The 26,425-nt window shown below is 45.0% G+C and overlaps 1 protein-coding gene across 7 annotated transcripts in view; it reads right to left on the bottom strand.

Moving 5' to 3' along the window:
• LOC122557603 (SH3 and multiple ankyrin repeat domains protein 2-like) overlaps positions 1 to 26,425 on the bottom strand; it is a 1,564,835-nt gene that overhangs the window by 485,433 nt on the left and 1,052,977 nt on the right. The window lies entirely within an intron of this gene.

Raw genomic sequence — 26,425 nt, 5'->3', positions numbered from 1 at the left:
CTGCTATCACAGCCTAAACAAATCCAACCGATTGTAACACAAACTCCTGACAAAGGAAGAAGCCAGCTCAATGTTTCCCTTTAAAAAGGACAAACTGGTAAAGGAGACCGTAAGTTGGTGAAAATGGATTGGCTTTGACGGTCTCTGGTAGCAGCTTTTCTCCTTCCCTGGTATCTCATTACCCATTTCTCTATTTGCCCAACAGTTACTCCCTCTGACTGAGCTCCATCTGTGCTCATCCCTCACTCCTTTACCCACTCCCCACCTTCAGCATGCATACCACCTTTCCTTGCTACTACTGGTCTGACGAAGGGGCACTGGACCCCAAACATGGAGTCTGCTTTCTCTCCACAGACACTGCCAGACCACCTGTTTTTCTTCAGTATTTCCTGTTTTCCTTTCCGATCTCTAGCATCAGCAACTCTTTGTTTCATTTTAAGGAAATGTTTAAGTTTGCACAGACACTACCAAATGTTGGAGGAAAAGGATGTGGAGACTTACTTTCTGTCGTTTGGAAAAATGGATAGACAAATGAATTGGGCAAGAGAGGACTGGATATTGGTAAGGCAGAGTAAGTTGATTTATAAAGCACAGGAAACATACGCAGCACTGTCAGAGCAGTGAAGGTGACTATTTCGGCAGCAGACAAGTTACTGTCGGAATATAGAAACAAAGAAACATCCAACATACAAGCAGGAGGAGGTCATTTGGCCCCTCAAGCCATTCATCACCATCATGGCTGATCACCCAACTCAATAGCCTCATCCTGCTTTTTCCCAATAACTTTTGGTCCCATTCACCCAAAGTGCTTTATCTGGTCATCTCTTGAATACATTCAATGTTTTGGTATCAAGTACCTCCTGTGGTAATGTCGGCAAAGATTCCCAAATTTACGAAAGCAGTCCTGGATAGACCTGAGAATATGAGAATCAGAAACTGTATTTATTAAACTCTCAGAGGTATCATTCACTCAGAGGAATTTAAAAAACATCTTTAGAACATAGAACAATTCAGCACAGAACAGGCCCTTCGGCCCTCAATGTTGTGCCGACCTGTGAACTATTCTCAGCTCGCCCCCCTATCATCATCCATGTGCTTATTCAAGGATTGTTTAAATCTCCCTAATGTGGCTTTCATATTAAATAAACAGAATTGAGGACCAAATATTTAGGCAATGGCTGATGATTGAGCTAGACTATAAAACTATCTTACGCCCCTTTCTCCCCCGTCATTCTCAAAGTTAAAGGGACAGGAAATGAGAGAGTGAAAGGAAGGCCAAACCCAGGAATGATCCAAGGTCTCCTGCACTCTTGCTAGCAGCACGCCCTCTACTGAAATATGCTTTCATTGATGCTGGTAACAGCTTTCCAAAGAAGGAATGGGACAATATGGCTGATTCTGTTTTTCAATCAGGAGTTAAACAAAGACCTCACTGATCTGATCATGTAAAACTTTCTCCAGCATCCAGATCAATATTTGTCACTTTCTTTAGATAATGGAATCAATCAGCAAGCAGGCAGTGTTAGACTTGTTAATTACGATATCAGGTAGGCAAAAGTGAGGACTGCAGACGCTGGAGATCAGAGTTGAGAGTGTGGTGCTGGAAAAGCACAGCACGTCAGGCAGCATCCAAGGAGCAGGAGAATCGACATTTCGGGCAAAAGCCCTTCATCAGGAAACATCAATTCTCCTGCTCCTCGGATGCTGCCTGACCAGCTGTGCATTTCCAGCACCACACTATTGACTAATTATGATATCAGTCCTGCCTCGTTACATGTGATCGCAGTATGAACCCTTTAGAAAAACCTTCAGCTTGAGATACATTGGCGCAGAGTTGGTGAGCTGGTTATTAATATTGGGTCACTGTGACTCATCAGGTAGGGGAAGGTTAACATGATACTTTGGGCAGAATCTTCTACTCTCACTGGTGACAAGCTCAGAGGTGGGATATTGTGAGATAGCGGCGTAACAGAATCTCATCAGGAAGTGTCACCGGACCCGAAACGTTAACTCTGATTTCTCTTCGCAGATGCTGCCAGACCTGCTGAGATTTTCCAGCAACTTCTGTTTCTGTTTCTGATTTACAGCCTAAATGGTTCTTTTTGGATTTTATGATCATTAACATCTGAATCAAATCTCCCTCCAGCTTTCTCTTCACCAATAGGAGAAGTCCGGCTTCTCCAATCTTTCCACATTCAGTAAAGCTCCTTGTTCCTGGAGGCAACCTCAGAAACCTTCTCTGCATTCTCTTCAAAGCTTCTCTGTTATTCTGGTTCCAGCTAATGTTATTTCTGGACAAGTCAGACTGAAGACTGAAATAGTATCTTGTTTTTGGTTCTAATGAGCTGGTCTGTCATTGAAACACAAGTATGCATTGCTGCAGATTTGGGTTATTACACAGAAGAGAAAATAAAAATCAGACTATTGATATAAAACACAAGTTTAAAGATTTCAGAACGCATGGTAATGTACAGCCTGATTAAGCCCAACAACATCCTTTACAGTACTGACATGGCAGAGAGAATTACTACTATTTCCAGCTCAGTTTGAATTAGCTCTGGCTTCAGTTCCCAGTCATTCATTTGATAAACTTCTTCCTTGTTTCACCATATGATTGAGCTTAGATCTTCTCTGCTTCAAATAACTCCTTCAGGGTATTAAGCCAACACTACTCATTTGGAGCTTTTAAACAAACTCCTGCACTGAGATAACCTATTTCTTAAACAACCTGCTTTTCTCAGGACAATTGTTTCACACATCTAACTTTAGCCAGAACTTGGGCAAACTTCTTAAACTGAAACTAAAAAACCTTTAATCCAAATTATGAGTGTTTCTCCTTAACAAAAGGAAAGAAAAATCAGTCTCTGACCTTGGAAGTTAAAAGTGTGATTGCAGCTGTCAAACTCTCCCAATTACAACAACACCCCATTACATCCCAGCTGCTCGATTCTTCATGTGATATTTATAGATGACCATGGTTACAGAAACGCCTGAAAGTTAATGAATTAAACACCTTCTGGTACACTGATCCAAACTCACATGCCACTAACTCAAGTTCAAAATTCTGAAATAAATGATTCTAAAATATAGATAAATCACATCCTCTTACATCCTTCCTAAAGTACGATGTCCAATACAGGACGCAGTGCTTCAGTTGAGGCTGAACTCCTGGCTGATACAAGTTTACGATGAACATTTTGCATTGCACTCTATGCCCTTACGAATAACATCAGTGATATGGTTTGCTTTAACTCTAACCATCCTGCTACTGGGGGAAGTGATCTCTGTACATAAACACACACTGCTTCTATATTCTGTTTACACTAAAGCCCTTTATTTTATACTGGCTCGTAATGTTCTTCTAACTAATGGGGACCACCTCACACTTCTCCACATGAACCTCACCTGCCACGTGTCTGCCTACTCCAGCAGTCTCTCAATGTTCTTCTAAAGTTCGACACCATCTGTGAGAGTGCGTGAGTCTGTGCATGTTAGGGCATGTGCAGTGTGTGTAGCTGAGCAGTTTGACCATTTGTATCAGAGTATGGATTGCCAAGAGCAGGGTGAAAAGGCCCGTTTAGCTGGAGATGACGATGATGTGAAAACAATCAGATGAAGGAACAGTGTTACACAGCAAACAGAGAGATGGAGAGCTGCAGAGAGACAGTAGCAGAGTCAAGTGGCGTGTGTGTGTGTGTGCGTGTGTGCGTGTGTGTGCGTGTAGAGAGACAGAAAGAAAGAGGGAGAGCATGCGCACAGGAGACATACATGGAGTCTGTTCATGTACTAAAAAGCAGAGAATAATCAGATAAAGGGAATGGAACAAATACACACATCGATCAGCAGATGTATAAATAAAGAGGTCAAGAGAAAAAAACCCATCAATGGAATGCTGCATAGATCATAGCAACACTTAGGGACAGAAAGATAATTAAGAATAAAGCAGAAAATGCGAACAGAAGATGGTGACCCTGGAAATGGACTTGTGTATTCTGTGTGCACTCAGCATTCACAGATCCCTGGGGGAGGAATTGCAAAGGTTCACAATCCTTCAGGTGATGACATTTCTCCTGGTTTCACTCTGAAAATAACCAACTCCTTACTCTGAGAATATCCTCTAATTCGACGCTGCCCGCTCAAAAGGAGTTCTCTCTGCATCTACACGAGTCCCTTCCAAATCTTTTCTTTCCCCTCAATCGAAAGCTTGCCTATTTTTCTAAACTTTGAAGATTACAAGCCGATTATATCAAGCCTTTTAACACTCGGCAAACCTTTCATCCCAAAAATCAGTCAAATGATCCTTCCCTGCATCATTACCATGTACACAATCCCTCACTGCATCATCACCATGTACACGATCCTTCCCTGCATCATCACCGTGTACACAATCCTTCACTGCATCATCACCATGTACACGATCCTTCCCTGCATCATCACCATGTACACGATCCTTCACTGCATCATCACCATGTACACAATCCTTCACTGCATCATCACCGTGTACACAATCCTTCACTGCATCATCACCATGTACACGATCCTTCCCTGCATCATCACCATGTACACGATCCCTCACTGCATCATTACCATGTACACGATCCTTCACTGCATCATCACCATGTACACGATCCTTCACTGCATCATCACCATGTACACGATCCCTCACTGCATCATCACCATGTACACAATCCTTCACTGCATCATCACCATGTACACGATCCATCACTGCATCATCACCATGTACACGATCCTTCACTGCATCATCACCATGTACACGATCCTTCACTGCATCATCACCATGTACACGATCCTTCACTGCATCATCACCATGTACACGATCCTTCCCTGCATCATCACCATGTACACGATCCTTCACTGCATCATCACCATGTACACGATCCTTCCCTGCATCATCACCATGTACACGATCCTTCACTACATCATCACCATGTACACAATCCTTCACTGCATCATCACCGTGTACACAATCCTTCACTGCATCATCACCATGTACACGATCCTTCCCTGCATCATCACCATGTACACGATCCCTCACTGCATCATTACCATGTACACAATCCTTCCCTGCATCATCACCATGTACACGATCCTTCACTACATCATCACCATGTACACGATCCCTCACTGCATCATCACCATGTACACGATCCCTCACTGCATCATCACCATGTACACGATCCATCACTGCATCATCACCATGTACACAATCCTTCACTGCATCATCACCATGTACACGATCCTTCACTGCATCATCACCATGTACACAATCCTTCACTGCATCATCACCGTGTACACAATCCTTCACTGCATCATCACCATGTACACGATCCTTCACTGCATCATTACCATGTACACGATCCTTCACTGCATCATTACCATGTGCACGATCCTTCACTGCATCATTACCATGTGCACGATCCTTCACTGCATCATCACCATGTACACGATCCTTCACTGCATCATCACCATGTACACGATCCTTCACTGCATCATTACCATGTACACGATCCTTCACTGCATCATCACCGTGTACACAATCCTTCACTGCATCATCACCGTGTACACAATCCTTCACTGCATCATCACCATGTACACGATCCCTCACTGCATCATCACCATGTACACGATCCCTCACTGCATCATTACCATGTACACGATCCTTCACTGCATCATCACCGTGTACACAATCCTTCACTGCATCATCACCGTGTACACAATCCTTCACTGCATCATCACCATGTACACAATCCTTCACTGCATCATCACCATGTACACGATCCTTCACTGCATCATTACCATGTACACGATCCTTCACTGCATCATTACCATGTGCACGATCCTTCACTGCATCATTACCATGTGCACGATCCTTCACTGCATCATCACCATGTACACGATCCTTCACTGCATCATCACCATGTACACGATCCTTCACTGCATCATTACCATGTACACGATCCTTCACTGCATCATTACCATGTGCACGATCCTTCACTGCATCATTACCATGTACACGATCCTTCACTGCATCATCACCATGTACACGATCCTTCACTGCATCATTACCATGTACACGATCCTTCACTGCATCATCACCATGTACACAATCCTTCACTGCATCATCACCGTGTACACAATCCTTCACTGCATCATCACCATGTACACGATCCTTCACTGCATCATTACCATGTACACGATCCTTCACTGCAACATCACCATGTACACAATCCTTCACTGCATCATCACCGTGTACACAATCCTTCACTGCATCATCACCATGTACACGATCCCTCACTGCATCATCACCATGTACACGATCCTTCACTGCATCATCGCCATGTACACGATCCATCATTGCATCATTACCATGTACACGATCCTTCACTGCATCATCACCATGTACACGATCCTTCACTGCATCATCACCATGTACACAATCCTTCACTGCATCATCACCGTGTACACAATCCTTCACTGCATCATCACCATGTACACGATCCTTCACTGCATCATCACCATGTACACGATCCTTCACTGCAACATCACCATGTACACAATCCTTCACTGCATCATCACCATGTACACGATCCTTCACTGCAACATCACCATGTACACGATCCTTCACTGCATCATCACCGTGTACACAATCCTTCACTGCAACATCGCCATGTACACGATCCCTCACTGCATCATCACCATGTACACAATCCTTCACTGCATCATCACCGTGTACACAATCCTTCACTGCATCATCGCCATGTACACGATCCTTCACTGCATCATCACCATGTACACGATCCCTCACATGCATCATCACCATGTACACGATCCTTCACTGCATCATCACCATGTACACGATCCTTCACTGCATCATCACCATGTGCACGATCCATCACTACATCATCACCATGTACACGATCCTTCACTACATCATCACCATGTACACAATCCTTCACTGCATCATCACCGTGTACACAATCCTTCACTGCATCATCACCATGTACACGATCCTTCCCTGCATCATCACCATGTACACGATCCCTCACTGCATCATTACCATGTACACAATCCTTCCCTGCATCATCACCATGTACACGATCCTTCACTACATCATCACCATGTACACGATCCCTCACTGCATCATCACCATGTACACGATCCCTCACTGCATCATCACCATGTACACGATCCATCACTGCATCATCACCATGTACACAATCCTTCACTGCATCATCACCATGTACACGATCCTTCACTGCATAATCACCATGTACACAATCCTTCACTGCATCATCACCGTGTACACAATCCTTCACTGCATCATCACCATGTACACGATCCTTCACTGCATCATTACCATGTACACGATCCTTCACTGCATCATTACCATGTGCACGATCCTTCACTGCATCATTACCATGTGCACGATCCTTCACTGCATCATCACCATGTACACGATCCTTCACTGCATCATCACCATGTACACGATCCTTCACTGCATCATTACCATGTACACGATCCTTCACTGCATCATCACCGTGTACACAATCCTTCACTGCATCATCACCGTGTACACAATCCTTCACTGCATCATCACCATGTACACGATCCCTCACTGCATCATCACCATGTACACGATCCCTCACTGCATCATTACCATGTACACGATCCTTCACTGCATCATCACCGTGTACACAATCCTTCACTGCATCATCACCGTGTACACAATCCTTCACTGCATCATCACCGTGTACACAATCCTTCACTGCATCATCACCATGTACACGATCCTTCACTGCATCATTACCATGTACACGATCCTTCACTGCATCATTACCATGTGCACGATCCTTCACTGCATCATTACCATGTGCACGATCCTTCACTGCATCATCACCATGTACACGATCCTTCACTGCATCATCACCATGTACACGATCCTTCACTGCATCATTACCATGTACACGATCCTTCACTGCATCATTACCATGTGCACGATCCTTCACTGCATCATTACCATGTACACGATCCTTCACTGCATCATCACCATGTACACGATCCTTCACTGCATCATTACCATGTACACGATCCTTCACTGCATCATCACCATGTACACAATCCTTCACTGCATCATCACCGTGTACACAATCCTTCACTGCATCATCACCATGTACACGATCCTTCACTGCATCATTACCATGTACACGATCCTTCACTGCAACATCACCATGTACACAATCCTTCACTGCATCATCACCGTGTACACAATCCTTCACTGCATCATCACCATGTACACGATCCCTCACTGCATCATCACCATGTACACGATCCTTCACTGCATCATCGCCATGTACACGATCCATCATTGCATCATTACCATGTACACGATCCTTCACTGCATCATCACCATGTACACGATCCTTCACTGCATCATCACCATGTACACAATCCTTCACTGCATCATCACCGTGTACACAATCCTTCACTGCATCATCACCATGTACACGATCCTTCACTGCATCATCACCATGTACACGATCCCTCACTGCATCATCACCATGTACACGATCCTTCACTGCAACATCACCATGTACACAATCCTTCACTGCATCATCACCATGTACACGATCCTTCACTGCAACATCACCATGTACACGATCCTTCACTGCATCATCACCGTGTACACAATCCTTCACTGCAACATCGCCATGTACACGATCCCTCACTGCATCATCACCATGTACACAATCCTTCACTGCATCATCACCGTGTACACAATCCTTCACTGCATCATCGCCATGTACACGATCCTTCACTGCATCATCACCATGTACACGATCCCTCACATGCATCATCACCATGTACACGATCCTTCACTGCATCATCACCATGTACACGATCCTTCACTGCATCATCACCATGTGCACGATCCATCACTACATCATCACCATGTACACAATCCTTCACTACATCATCACCGTGTACACAATCCTTCACTACATCATCACCGTGTACACAATCCATCACTGCATCATCACCATGTGCACGATCCATCACTGCATCATCACCATGTACACAATCCTTCACTGCATCATCACCATGTACACGATCCTTCACTGCATCATCACCATGTACACAATCCTTCACTGCATCATCACCGTGTACACAATCCTTCACTGCATCATCACCATGTACACGATCCTTCACTGCATCATTACCATGTACACGATCCTTCACTGCATCATTACCATGTGCACGATCCTTCACTGCATCATTACCATGTGCACGATCCTTCACTGCATCATCACCATGTACACGATCCTTCACTGCATCATCACCATGTACACGATCCTTCACTGCATCATTACCATGTACACGATCCTTCACTGCATCATCACCGTGTACACAATCCTTCACTGCATCATCACCGTGTACACAATCCTTCACTGCATCATCACCATGTACACGATCCCTCACTGCATCATCACCATGTACACGATCCCTCACTGCATCATTACCATGTACACGATCCTTCACTGCATCATCACCGTGTACACAATCCTTCACTGCATCATCACCGTGTACACAATCCTTCACTGCATCATCACCATGTACACAATCCTTCACTGCATCATCACCATGTACACGATCCTTCACTGCATCATTACCATGTACACGATCCTTCACTGCATCATTACCATGTGCACGATCCTTCACTGCATCATTACCATGTGCACGATCCTTCACTGCATCATCACCATGTACACGATCCTTCACTGCATCATCACCATGTACACGATCCTTCACTGCATCATTACCATGTACACGATCCTTCACTGCATCATTACCATGTGCACGATCCTTCACTGCATCATTACCATGTACACGATCCTTCACTGCATCATCACCATGTACACGATCCTTCACTGCATCATTACCATGTACACGATCCTTCACTGCATCATCACCATGTACACAATCCTTCACTGCATCATCACCGTGTACACAATCCTTCACTGCATCATCACCATGTACACGATCCTTCACTGCATCATTACCATGTACACGATCCTTCACTGCAACATCACCATGTACACAATCCTTCACTGCATCATCACCGTGTACACAATCCTTCACTGCATCATCACCATGTACACGATCCCTCACTGCATCATCACCATGTACACGATCCTTCACTGCATCATCGCCATGTACACGATCCATCATTGCATCATTACCATGTACACGATCCTTCACTGCATCATCACCATGTACACGATCCTTCACTGCATCATCACCGTGTACACAATCCTTCACTGCATCATCACCATGTACACGATCCTTCACTGCATCATCACCATGTACACGATCCCTCACTGCATCATCACCATGTACACGATCCTTCACTGCAACATCACCATGTACACGATCCTTCACTGCATCATCACCATGTACACAATCCTTCACTGCAACATCACCATGTACACAATCCTTCACTGCATCATCACCATGTACACGATCCTTCACTGCAACATCACCATGTACACGATCCTTCACTGCATCATCACCGTGTACACAATCCTTCACTGCAACATCGCCATGTACACAATCCTTCACTGCATCATCACCATGTACACGAACCATCATTGCATCATCACCATGTACACAATCCTTCACTGCATCATCACCATGTACACGATCCTTCACTGCATCATCACCATGTACACGATCCCTCACTGCATCATCACCATGTACACGATCCTTCACTGCAACATCACCATGTACACGATCCTTCACTGCATCATCACCGTGTACACAATCCTTCACTGCAACATCGCCATGGACACAATCCTTCACTGCATCATCACCATGTACACGATCCATCATTGCATCATCACCATGTACACGATCCTTCACTGCAACATCGCCATGTACACGATCCTTCACTGCATCATTACCATGTACACGATCCTTCACTGCATCATCAGCATGTACACAATCCAGCATTGCATCATCACCATGTACACGATCCTTCACTGCAACATCGCCATGGACACAATCCTTCACTACATCATCACCATGTACACGATCCTTCACTGCAACATCACCATGTACACGATCCTTCACTGCATCATCACCATGTACACGATCCATCAGTGCATCATCACCATGTACACGATCCTTCACTGCATCATCACCATGTACACAATCCTTCACTGCATCATCACCATGTACACGATCCATCAGTGCATCATCACCATGTACACGATCCTTCACTGCAACATCACCATGTACACAATCCTTCACTGCATCATCACCATGTACACGATCCATCACTGCAACATCGCCATGTACACGATCCTTCACTGCATCATCATCATGTACACGATCCTTCACTGCATCATCACCATGTACACGATCCATCACTGCATCATCATCATGTACACGATCCTTCACTGCATCATCACCATGTACACGATCCCTCACTGCATCATCACCATGTACACAATCCTTCACTGCATCATCACCATGTACACAATCCTTCACTGCATCATCACCGTGTACACAATCCTTCACTGCATCATCACCATGTACACAATCCTTCACTGCATCATCACCATGTACACGATCCTTCACTGCATCATCACCATGTACACGATCCATCACTGCATCATCGCCATGTACACAATCCTTCACTGCATCATCACCATGTACACGATCCTTCACTGCATCATTACCATGTACACGATCCTTCACTGCATCATTACCATGTGCACGATCCTTCACTGCATCATTACCATGTACACGATCCTTCACTGCATCATTACCATGTACACGATCCTTCACTGCATCATTACCATGTACACGATCCTTCACTGCATCATTACCATGTACACGATCCTTCACTGCATCATTACCATGTACACGATCCTTCACTGCATCATCACCGTGTACACAATCCATCACTGCAACATCACCATGTACACAATCTTTCACTGCATCATCACCATGTACACAATCCTTCACTGCATTATCACCGTGTACACGATCCATCACTGCATCATCACCATGTACACAATCCTTCACTGCAACATCACCATGTACACAATCCTTCACTGCATTATCACCGTGTACACGATCCATCACTGCATTATCACCGTGTACACGATCCATCACTGCAACATCGCCATGTACACGATCCTTCACTGCATTATCACCGTGTACACGATCCTTCACTGCATCATCACCATGTACACGATCCATCACTGCATCATCACCATGTACACGAACCATCACTGCATCATCACCATGTACATGATCCTTCATTGCATCATCACCATGTACATGATCCATCACTGCATCATCACCGTGTACACGATCCTTCACTGCATCATCACCGTGTACACGATCGTTCACTGCATCATCACCATGTACACGATCCATCAGTGCATCATCAGCATGTACACGATCCTTCACTGCAACATCGCCATGTACACGATCCATCACTGCATCATCACCGTGTACACAATCCTTCACTGCATTATCACCATGTACACGACCCTTCACTGCAACATCGCCATGTACACGATCCTTCACTGCATCATCACCATGTACACGATCCTTCACTGCATCATCACCATGTACACAATCCTTCACTGCATCATCACCATGTACACGATCCTTCACTGCATCATCACCATGTACACGATCCTTCACTGCATCATCACCATGTACACGATCCTTCACTACATCATCACCATGTACACAATCCTTCACTGCATCATCACCATGTACACGATCCTTCACTGCATCATCACCATGTACACGATCCTTCACTGCATCATCACCATGTACACGATCCTTCACTACATCATCACCATGTACACAATCCTTCACTGCATCATCACCATGTACACGATCCTTCACTACATCATCACCATGTACACAATCCTTCACTGCATCATCACCGTGTACACAATCCTTCACTGCATCATCGCCATGTACACGATCCTTCACTGCATCATCACCATGTACACGATCCTTCACTGCATCATCACCATGTACACGATCCATCACTGCATCATCACCATGTACACGATCCTTCACTGCTTCATCACCATGTACACAATCCATCATTGCATCATCGCCATGTACACGATCCTTCACTACATCATTACCATGTACACGATCCTTCACTGCATCATCACCATGTACACGATCCTTCACTGCATCATTACCATGTACACGATCCATCTTTGCAACATCGCCATGTACACGATCCTTCACTGCATCATTACCATGTACACGATCCATCTTTGCAACATCGCCATGGACACAATCCTTCACTGCAACATCGCCATGTACACGATCCTTCACTGCATCATCACCATGTACACAATCCTTCACTGCATCATCACCATGTACACAATCCTTCACTGCATCATCACCGTGTACACGATCCTTCATTGCATCATCACCATGTACACAATCCATCATTGCATCATCGCCATGTACACGATCCTTCACTGCATCATCACCATGTACACAATCCTTCACTGCATCATCACCATGTACACGATCCTTCACTGCATCATTACCATGTACACGATCCTTCACTGCATCATCACCATGTACACAATCCATCATTGCATCATCGCCATGTACACGATCCTTCACTGCATCATCACCGTGTACACGATCCTTCACTGCATCATCACCATGTACACAATCCTTCACTGCATAATCACCATGTACACAATCCTTCACTGCATCATCACCATGTACACAATCCATCATTGCATCATCGCCATGTACACGATCCTTCACTGCATCATCACCATGTACACAATCCTTCACTGCATAATCACCATGTACACGATCCTTCACTGCATCATTACCATGTACACTATCCATCATTGCATCATCACCATGTACACAATCCTTCACTGCATCATCGCCATGTACACGATCCTTCACTGCATCATCACCATGTACACGATCCATCTTTGCAACATCGCCATGGACACGATCCTTCACTGCATCATCACCGTGTACACAATCCTTCACTGCATCATCACCATGTACACGATCCTTCACTGCATCATTACCATGTACACTATCCATCATTGCATCATCACCATGTACACAATCCTTCACTGCATCATCGCCATGTACACGATCCTTCACTGCATCATCACCATGTACACGATCCATCTTTGCAACATCGCCATGGACACGATCCTTCACTGCATCATCACCGTGTACACAATCCTTCACTGCATCATCACCATGTACACGATCCTTCACTGCATCATTACCATGTACACTATCCATCATTGCATCATCACCATGTACACAATCCTTCACTGCATCATCACCATGTACACAATCCCTCACTGCATCATCACCATGTACACGATCCTTCACTGCATCATTACCATGTACACTATCCATCATTGCATCATCACCATGTACACAATCCTTCACTGCATCATCACCATGTACACAATCCCTCACTGCATCATCACCATGTACACGATCCTTCACTGCATCATTACCATGTACACTATCCATCATTGCATCATCACCATGTACACAATCCTTCACTGCATCATCGCCATGTACACGATCCTTCACTGCATCATCACCATGTACACGATCCATCTTTGCAACATCGCCATGGACACGATCCTTCACTGCATCATCACCGTGTACACAATCCTTCACTGCATCATCACCATGTACACGATCCTTCACTGCATCATTACCATGTACACTATCCATCATTGCATCATCACCATGTACACAATCCTTCACTGCATCATCACCATGTACACAATCCCTCACTGCATCATCACCATGTACACGATCCTTCACTGCATCATTACCATGTACACTATCCATCATTGCATCATCACCATGTACACAATCCTTCACTGCATCATCGCCATGTACACGATCCTTCACTGCATCATCACCATGTACACGATCCATCTTTGCAACATCGCCATGGACACGATCCTTCACTGCATCATCACCATGTACACAATCCCTCACTGCATCATCACCATGTACACGATCCATCATTGCATCATCACCATGTACACAATCCTTCACTGCATCATCACCATGTACACAATCCTTCACTGCATCATCACCATGTACACGATCCTTCACTGCATCATCACCATGTACACGATCCTTCACTGCATCATCACCATGTACACGATCCTTCACTGCATCATCACCATGTACACGATCCATCACTGCATCATTACCATGTACACAATCCTTCACTGCATCATCACCATGTACACAATCCTTCACTGCATCATCACCGTGTACACGATCCTTCACTGCATCATCACCATGTACACAATCCATCATTGCATCATCGCCATGTACACGATCCTTCACTGCATCATCACCATGTACACGATCCTTCACTGCATCATCACCATGTACACAATCCTTCACTGCATCATCACCATGTACACAATCCTTCACTGCATCATCACCATGTACACGATCCATCACTGCATCATTACCATGTACACGATCCTTCACTGCATCATCACCATGTACACAATCCATCATTGCATCATCACCATGTACACAATCCTTCACTGCATCATCACCATGTACACAATCCTTCACTGCATCATCACCATGTACACAATCCTTCACTGCATCATCGCCATGTACACGATCCTTCACTGCATCATCACCATGTACACGATCCATCTTTGCAACATCGCCATGGACACGATCCTTCACTGCATCATCACCATGTACACAATCCCTCACTGCATCATCACCATGTACACGATCCTTCACTGCATCATCACCATGTACACAATCCTTCACTGCATCATCACCATGTACACGATCCATCATTGCATCATCACCATGTACACAATCCTTCACTGCATCATCACCATGTACACAATCCTTCACTGCATCATCACCATGTACACGATCCTTCACTGCAACATCACCATGTACACAATCCTTCACTGCATCATCACCGTGTACACAATCCTTCACTGCATCATCACCATGTACACGATCCATCACTGCATCATCACCATGTACACAATCCTTCACTGCATCATCACCATGTACACGATCCCTCACTGCATCATCACCATGTACACAATCCTTCACTGCATCATCACCATGTACACGATCCATCACTACATCATCGCCATGTACACAATCCTTCACTGCATCATCACCATGTACACAATCCTTCACTGCATCATCACCATGTACACGATCCTTCACTGCATCATCACCATGTACACGATCCTTCACTGCATCATCACCGTGTACACAATCCTTCACTGCATCATCACCGTGTACACAATCCTTCACTGCATCATCACCATGTACACGATCCTTCACTGCATCATCACCATGTGCACGATCCATCACTACATCATCGCCATGTACACAATCCTTCACTGCATCATCACCATGTACACGATCCTTCACTGCATCATCACCATGTACACGATCCTTCACTGCAACATCACCATGTGCACGATCCATCACTACATCATCGCCATGTACACAATCCTTCACTGCATCATCACCATGTACACGATCCTTCACTGCATCATCACCATGTACACTATCCATCATTGCATCATCACCATGTACACAATCCTTCACTGCAACATCACCATGTACACGATCCCTCACTGCATCATCACCATGTACACAATCCTTCACTGCATCATCACCATGTACACGATCCATCACTACATCATCGCCATGTACACAATCCTTCACTGCATCATCACCATGTACACGATCCTTCACTGCATCATCACCATGTACACGATCCTTCACTGCATCATCACCATGTACACAATCCTTCACTGCATCATCACCATGTACACAATCCTTCACTGCATCATCACCATGTACACGATCCATCACTACATCATCGCCATGTACACAATCCTTCACTGCATCATCACCATGTACACGATCCTTCACTGCATCATCACCATGTACACTATCCATCATTGCATCATCACCGTGTACACAATCCTTCACTGCATCATCACCATGTACACGATCCTTCACTGCATCATCACCATGTACACTATCCATCATTGCATCATCACCGTGTACACAATCCTTCACTGCATCATCACCGTGTACACAATCCTTCACTGCATCATCACCATGTACACTATCCATCATTGCATCATCACCATGTACACAATCCTTCACTGCATCATCACCATGTACACGATCCTTCACTGCATCATCACCATGTACACGATCCTTCACTGCATCATCACCATGTACACGATCCTTCACTGCATCATCACCATGTACACGCTCCTTCACTGCAACATCGCCATGTACACGATCCTTCACTGCATCATCACCATGTACACAATCCTTCACTGCATCATCACCGTGTACACAATCCTTCACTGCATCATCACCATGTACACAATCCATCACTGCATCATCACCATGTACATGATCCATCACTGCATCATCACCGTGTACACAATCCTTCACTGCATCATCACCGTGTACACAATCCTTCACTGCATCATCACCATGTACACGATCCTTCACTGCAACATCGCCATGTACACGATCCATCACTGCATCATCACCATGTACACAATCCTTCACTGCATCATCACCATGTACACGATCCTTCACTGCATCATCGCCATGTACACGATCCTTCACTGCATCATCACCATGTACATGATCCATCACTGCATCATCACCATGTACACTATCCATCACTGCATCATCACCATGTACACGATCCATCATTGCATCATCGCCATGTGCACGATCCTTCACTGCATCATCACCATGTACACGATCCATCATTGCATCATCGCCATGTGCACGATCCATCATTGCATCATCACCATGTACATGATCCATCACTGCATCATCACCATGTACACGATCCATCATTGCATCATCGCCGTGTACACGATCCTTCACTGCATCATCACCATGTACACGATCCATCATTGCATCATCGCCATGTGCACGATCCATCATTGCATCATCACCATGTACACGATCCTTCACTGCAACATCACCATGTACACAATCCTTCACTGCATCATCACCATGTACACAATCCTTCACTGCATCATCACCGTGTACACAATCCTTCACTGCATCATCACCATGTGCACGATCCATCACTGCATCATCACCGTGTACACAATCCTTCACTGCATCATCACCGTGTACACAATCCTTCACTACATCATCACCATGTACACTATCCATCATTGCATCATCACCATGTACACAATCCTTCACTACATCATCACCATGTACACGATCCTTCACTGCATCATCGCCATGTGCACGATCCATCATTGCATCATCACCATGTACACGATCATTCACTTCATCATCACCATGTACACGTTCCATCTTTGCAACATCGCCATGTACACGATCCTTCACTTCATCATCACCATGTACACGTTCCATCTTTGCAACATCGCCATGTACACGATCCTTCACTGCATCATCACCATGTACACGATCCATCACTACATCATCACCGTGTACACAATCCTTCACTGCATCATTACCATGTACACGATCCATCACTACATCATCACCATGTACACAATCCTTCACTGCATCATCACCATGTACACGATCCTTCACTGCATCATTACCATGTACACAATCCTTCACTGCATCATCACCGTGTACACAATCCTTCACTGCATCATCACCATGTACACGATCCTTCACTGCATCATCACCATGTACACGATCCTTCACTGCATCATCACCATGTACACGATCCTTCACTGCATCATCACCATGTACACAATCCTTCACTGCATCATCACCATGTACACGATCCTTCACTGCATCATCACCATGTACACAATCCTTCACTGCATCATCACCATGTACACGATCCATCACTGCATCATCACCGTGTACACAATCCTTCACTGCATCATCACCGTGTACACGATCCTTCACTGCAACATCACCATGTACACGATCCTTCACTGCATCATCACCATGTACACAATCCTTCACTGCATCATCACCGTGTACACGATCCTTCACTGCAACATCACCATGTACACGATCCTTCACTGCATCATTACCATGTACACGATCCTTCACTGCAACATCACCATGTACACGATCCTTCACTGCATCATCACCGTGTACACAATCCTTCACTGCATCATCACCGTGTACACGATCCTTCACTGCAACATCACCATGTACACAATCCTTCACTGCAACATCACCATGTACACAATCCTTCACTGCATCATCACCGTGTACACGATCCTTCACTGCAACATCACCATGTACACAATCCTTCACTGCATCATCACCGTGTACACAATCCTTCACTGCATCATCACCATGTACACGATCCTTCACTACATCATCACCATGTACACAATCCTTCACTGCATCATCACCGTGTACACAATCCTTCACTGCAACATCACCATGTACACGATCCATCACTACATCATCACCATGTACACAATCCTTCACTGCATCATCACCGTGTACACAATCCTTCACTGCATCATTACCATGTACACGATCCATCTTTGCAACATCGCCATGTACACGATCCTTCACTGCATCATCGCCAGGGTTGAAAATGTACAAATCCAAGGGCAGGGATAAAATTAAACCAGATTTGGAAAAGATGCAGCAAAAGTTTGAAAATAATTTGAGTTATTATGAAGCCAGTGTGTTCCAGTGTGCCGTGGAGAAATGAGACATATCAGTCCAAATAGTCAGGCTGATCCTCAATGTAAGCGGATATAAGATCAGAGGACAAGAGATGTCTGACTAAAACAAACTACTTGGAAATCAGAAATAAAATCAGAAATGCTGGAAATCTCACACAAATCAGTGGAGGGGAAAGCAAAGTTTATGTTTCAATTCAGTGACCATTCATCAAAACTTAAGTGAGGAAATAGGTGTGCGTGCAATTGACAAAATGACCAACAGACTTTCAGAGTTGTGTCATTTGACTTGTGTTTGTATTCCCCAGTGTAGAGGGAAACTAAAACTTGTTGCAGTGATTCTAACAAGCTGGGGAGAAAAAAAGTATAACGCACACCCCCAGACACCACCCTCCTGCTGCCACCCCCACACAGCAGAAGGCAAGCGAAATGACGGGAGCAAGTGTTATATGTTGTTTTTGTTACAGGATGTATAGGTGGAAAGAGTGGGTCAGGTTGTCATGGAGGGAGTCTCTCAGATTAGTGGTGAGGAATGAGGAAGGTGTGACTGTCAGTAAAGGTCATATAGCAGGTGGAAGTGGTGAAAGATGATCTTCTCAATATTGCAGCTTACAAGATGGAAGTGAAAATTCAGGTAGTCACTGCCTGGAACATGAAGATCCAGTGAAGATTCTTCTCCTTGCTATTTCAAATAGACTGACCTGTGCATTAAAACAATTCCCATACATTTATGCCAGTCTGTATGATAATTTGAGTTTTAGTGGGGGATGTTTGAATTTAAAATGTTTAATTTCTTCAAACCAAAATTATGTTGATTTTTAAATCAGCCTGTTCAGTCAGATTACAACATGCCTGGGGTAGGTGGGGCTGAGAGGCAGGGACACTACAACTGTACCACAGTTAGACAATACAGAGATTGATGTTACCAGTACCATGATGTATCAGGCTATGATGATACCCTGATAATCCAGAACCACCAGCTAATGCTCTTGGGACAGGAGTTCCTGGTGGATCTCATCATTGGCAGGTGGTGAAGTTTAAATTTCATAAAAAGCTCAAATTAAAAGAAAGATAGTCTAACCATGACTCTGTAACCACCATGAATTGCCATTAAAAAAAAACCCATCTGATTCACGAGTGTCCTTCAGCGAAGGAAACTACTATCCTTACCAGGTCTGGTCTACATGTGACACCAGACTCATAACAATGGGGTTGACTCTTAACGGCTGTCTGAGCCAGAAGGTCTGGCTTCATGTCCCACCTACTGGACAATTAGGGATTCCACAATCAGTAATGGCCACATCCAAGGGTATAGGAATAAAGATCATTCAGAGTCATAGAGTCACAGAGATGTACAGCATGGAAACAGACCCTTCGGTCCAACCCGTCCATGCCGACCAGATATCCCAACCCAATCTAGTCCCACCTGCCAGCACCCGGCCCATACCCTTCCAATCCAAATATCTGGAACAAGTGCCACTCAAATAGGACATACAGGTGATATTCACTTAGCTCTTTGCAATCATAAGATAATTGATGGTCAAGACATGGCAAGATTACACCTCTTCCCACCCCATCTCTTGCAAAAATACCATCCCGTATTCCCAATTCCTCCGCCTCCGCCGTATCTGCTCCCAGGAGGACCAGTTCCACCACAGAACACACCAGATGGCCTCCTTCTTTAGAGACCGCAATTTCCCTTCCCACGTGGTTAAAGATGCCCTCCAACGCATCCCGTCCACATCCCGCACCTCCGCCCTCAGACCCACCCCTCCAACCGTAACAAGGACAGAACGCCCCTGGTGCTCACCTTCCACCCTACCAACTTTCGCATAAACCAAATCATCCGCTGACATTTCCGCCACCTCCAAAAAGACCCCACCACCAGGGATACATTTCCCTCTCCACCCCTTTCTGCCTTCCGCAAAGACCATTCCCTCCGTGACTACCTGGTCAGGTCCACGCCCCCCTACGACCCACCCTCCCATCCTGGCACTTTCCCCTGCCACCGCAGGAACTGTAAAACCTGCGCCCACACCTCCTCCCTCACCTCTATCCAAGGCCCTAAAGGAGCCTTCCACATCCATCAAAGTTTTACCTGCTCATCCACTAATATCATTTATTGTATCCGTTGCTCCCGATGCGGTCTCCTCTACATTGGGGAGACTGGGCGCCTCCTAGCAGAGCGCTTTAGGGAACATCTCCAGGACACCCGCACCAATCAACCACACCGCCCCATGGCCCAACATTTCAACTCCCCCTTCCACTCTGCCAAGGACATGGAGGTCCTGGGCCTCCTTCACCGCCGCTCCCTCACCACCACACGCCTGGAGGAAGAACGCCTCATCTTCTGCCTCGGAACACTTCAACCCCAGGGCATCAATGTGGACTTCAACAGTTTCCTCATTTCCCCTTCCCCCACCTCATCCTAGTTTCAAACTTCCAGCTCAGCACTGTCCCCAAGACTTGTCCGGACTTGTCCTACCTGCCTATCTCCTTTCCCACCTATCCACTCCACCCTCTCCTCCCTGACCTATCACCTTCATCCCCTCCCCCACTCACCTATTGTACTCTATGCTACTTTCTCCCCACCACCACCCTCCTCTCACTTATCTCTCCACCCTTCAGGCTCTCTGCCTTTATTCCTGATGAAGGGCTTTTGCCCGAAACGTCGATTTTGTAGCTCGTTGGATGCTGCCTGAACTGCTGTGCTCTTCCAGCACCACTAATCCAGAACCCAATGTAATAATTACTATTGGCTTAGTCACATCACGAGAGCAGGAGTACAAAATGTATCTGGATAAGTGTGGAAAATCTTCAAAACAAATCTCATGATTGTCAGCAGACAGTGGAACACACCAAGGGATGTGGATTGTTGCAAAACCCCAACTGTTTCATTGGTGGCCTTCACGGAGGCTGCTGAACACAGTACTCATGTCTGGTAGGAACATTGCCTTGGTGCTTGTGAGGGAACTAGGGATGGGCAACTCAGGCTGGAGCTATCACAACACAAGAAAGAGATTAAAATATTCACGCCGGAGAGAACTGGGAATTGCTAAAACACCAGCATTCCAAGATCTTCAATTATTCAATTATTCCGCTTCAGAGAGGATACAAGGGATGTGATGATTTGTGCTCGACAGCAGTCAATAAGATTGGTCAATTGTTTTACAGAATGAGATGGCCCATATCCTGTTTCCTTATTTTCAAATCTCTTGCTGGATCTGCAATTTCCTCCAGTCCTATAATGCTCTGAAATACCACTGCTTATTTAATTCAGCTCCCCACCCCCACAACCTCCCTGGACTTAAATAGCATCAGCCGCAACACCAAAGCCTCCAGCTGCCTAGACTCGAGGTTCTAGAATTCCATCCCTCAGCCTGACGGGGCTCCTTGCACCATCAAGACTCAGTAAAACCTATTTCATTGGCTCAGCTATCCTTATCAGGTCTGGTCTACATGTGACACCAGACTCATAACAATGGGGTTGACTCTTAACGGCTGTCTGAGCCAGAAGGTCTCTCTGTGGCTGAATGTCCAGTTTTGTTTTGAGAACTCACCCTTGAGATGTTGTGGGTTTGTACAGTCTTCAATCACAAATTGTTTTTGTTTGAATATTGATATGTAAGGGGGAAATGACAGCTTCATAATGTCAGGTTTGGTTATCACTGAGGGAAACGAGAGGTGCACGCAATAAGAAGGTACAGCTGGAATAATGGGCGACTTTAATCTTCACATAAATCGGGAAAATCAAACCCTTAACAATATCATAAGAGAAGGAATCCTGGGGTGGGTTCAATATGGTTTTCTGGGTCAATACATTGAGGAATCATCTAGAGAACAGCCCCAAAACAGAAACTGTTGGAGAAACTCAGCAAATTTGTCAGCATTTGTAGAGAGAGAAGCAGAGCTAATGTTCCAAGTCCAGTGGTCCTTCTGCAGAAAATTAACTGTTTCTGCCTTCACAGATGCTGCCAGATTTGCCAAGTTTCTCCAACAGTTTCTGCTTTTGTTTGAGCTGAAAAAATGTGTTGCTGGAAAAACGCAGCAGGTCAGGCAGCATCCAAGGAGCAGGAGAATCGACGTTTCGGGCATGAGCCCTTCTTTCAGGCTTTTTTATGCCCGAAACGTCGATTCTCCTGCTCCTCGGATGCTGCCTGACCTGCTGCACTTTGCCAGCAACACATTATCAGCTCTGATCTCCAGCATCTGCAGTCCTCACTGTCACTTGTTTTTGTCTGTTTCAGGGCTCCAGAGTCTACAGCCCTTTGTTTCATTTTAATCCTAATGCTTATGCAAAGTGGTCAGGTTGAAGGAAAATTCTGCAAAGACTTTTAGATTTTGTGCCTGGAATTGTCATATTTCTTAAATCAAGGAACAAAGAGTGTAGTGAACTATCAGACAGATAGTTGCTCAACTTCAGGTTCCTTCCAGGAATAATGTAAAACTGAAAGGACAGAGAGCTCGCATGTATGATCAGCACTGGAAATACATTCAAACTGAAACTGTCTTTGTGGTCTTCCCAATTGAAGAATAAAACATTTCAACACTCCCTGAGTTTGGAGAAAATACCAGAGAGAAAACAAAATCAAAAGATAAACAGAAATGGATCCATTCAGAAAACCGCAGGGTAAACTAAAAGAGGAGGTGGAGATGCTTTGTGATTTGGACAAATTGAGTGAGTGGTCAGATGTATGGCAGGTACAGTATAATGTTGATAAGAGAGATAATCCACCTTGGGAGCAAAACCAGGAAGACAGATTCTTATTGGAATGGAAATGGGAAGGCCATAGGATGTCCCTATACATCAGTTACTGAAGGGAAGCATGCAGGAGCAGCAGGCAGTGAAGAAGGTAAATGGTATGTTGGTCTTCATAGCGAGAGGTTGGAGTATGGGAACAGGGAATTGTACAGGGTCTGGGTGAGGTCACATCCTGAAGGATTGTGTGTGCAGTTTTGGTCTCATTATCCTGATGATGGAAAGAGTCCAATGAAGGTTTATCAGGGCTGATTCCTGGGATGGCAGGACTGAGGTATGAAGACACACTGGATTGGTTTGGACAATCACTAGCATTTAGAAGAATGAGGCAAGGAGATCTCAAAAACCTATAAAGCGCTAACCGGACAAGACAGGATAAATACTACAATAATGTTCCCAATGTCCAGACCAGTTTAAAGGATGAGGGATAGTTTATTTAGAAATGAGACAAGGAGAAATTGTTCACCCAGAGAGAGGTGAGCATTTTCTGTCTCAGAAGGCCGTTGAGGCTAAAACATTGAATGTTTTCAAGGAGTTAGCTACAATTCTTTGGGCTGAAGGGATCAAAGAGTATGGGAAGAAAGTGGGAACAGGGAATTGAACTGGATGACCAGCCGTGATCATATTGAATAGCTGAGCAAGAAAAAAAAGGGCCGAATGGCTTTCTCTTGCTCTTATTTTCAACGTTTCTTTGGTAAGTACTTGAGCACTCACTCAGTTACAAACAGAGAGCTTCCTTACTGCTGAGCCTTTCTGTTTCCTCACATTTACATTTATATTAAGTTGGTGAGCTCATGATTTACTCTGCAGCCAGAGAAATAATTTATATAGAATCGTTAGAATTCAATTTAGATTGAATATTAACTTTACAAATGACAGACATGACACCAGATTTACACTGATTGTTCATGTGCAATAACATTCAACTTCAAAGCTTCAAACTCAATTATCTTAGAACAAGATCTTTTCAGTTATTATACCAAACAAGATTTAGGTGGTAATTCACCAAAACACCCAGAAATTAAGCAGCATTGCTTGTAACAAATGCTTTATTCCTGGGTTTTTTCAGGTATTTAGGCATGGAAAGGCTTTTTGTATTGGGGGAAAAGAATCTGACTTTGGGGGATGTTAATGGGGAACATCTGCCTCGCTGGTGCATTTGCTGACTCATGCCCTATTGGTCCATCTTGACCTTCAGCCAAAGTTACCCAAGAGATTAGTGTGTCTGTGCAGGGCATTGAGGGCAATAGCCAATCAGAATCCTTGCTCACTATGCAGTGGTCAACTCTACAGGCCAGCCATAATGTCCCTGCCTCCCTATATCACCCCGCTCCCCCCCACCCCTCACTTCCACACTCACCCTGATAAGACGCTGAGAATGTGTCTTGAGGCATGACAGTGGCAAACAAGTGAGTTACAACTCCAGAAATCACCTCAAAAACTTACTTTAGAATAGGTTTGACAAAGGTTTTCAATAAACCTTTCCAAATGCAGCAGCGTACATTCTGGTGTCTGTACGTCTCCTGTTTACACAGGGGATGGTTTGGAGGAAAAAGCCCTCAAAACCCTCAGACAACACAGTGGTTAGCACAGCTGCCTCACGGGACCGAGGACCCAGGTTCGATTCCAGCCTCAGGTGACTGTCTGTGTGGAGTTTGCACATTCTCCCCGTGTCTGCGAGGGTTTGCTCCGGTTTCCTCTCACAGTCCAGGGACGTGCAGGTCAGGTGGATTGGCTGTGGGAAATGCAAGGGCGGGGTGGCCAGTCTCCGGAGGGTCAGTATGGAATCCATGGACTGAATGGCCTCCTTCCACACTGTAGGGATTCTCTGATTATATAACTGAGCAGGTCGAGCAGCACCTGTGGGGAGGGAATATTTCAATCC

Source organism: Chiloscyllium plagiosum, unplaced genomic scaffold, assembly GCF_037043375.1.
Source record: "Chiloscyllium plagiosum isolate Xiang-an unplaced genomic scaffold, Cpla_swu_hap1 HiC_scaffold_18, whole genome shotgun sequence".
Lineage (NCBI taxonomy): Eukaryota > Metazoa > Chordata > Chondrichthyes > Orectolobiformes > Hemiscylliidae > Chiloscyllium > Chiloscyllium plagiosum.
The sequence above is the reverse complement of the archived record's forward strand: the minus strand, read 5'-3'. Positions and strand labels throughout refer to the sequence as shown.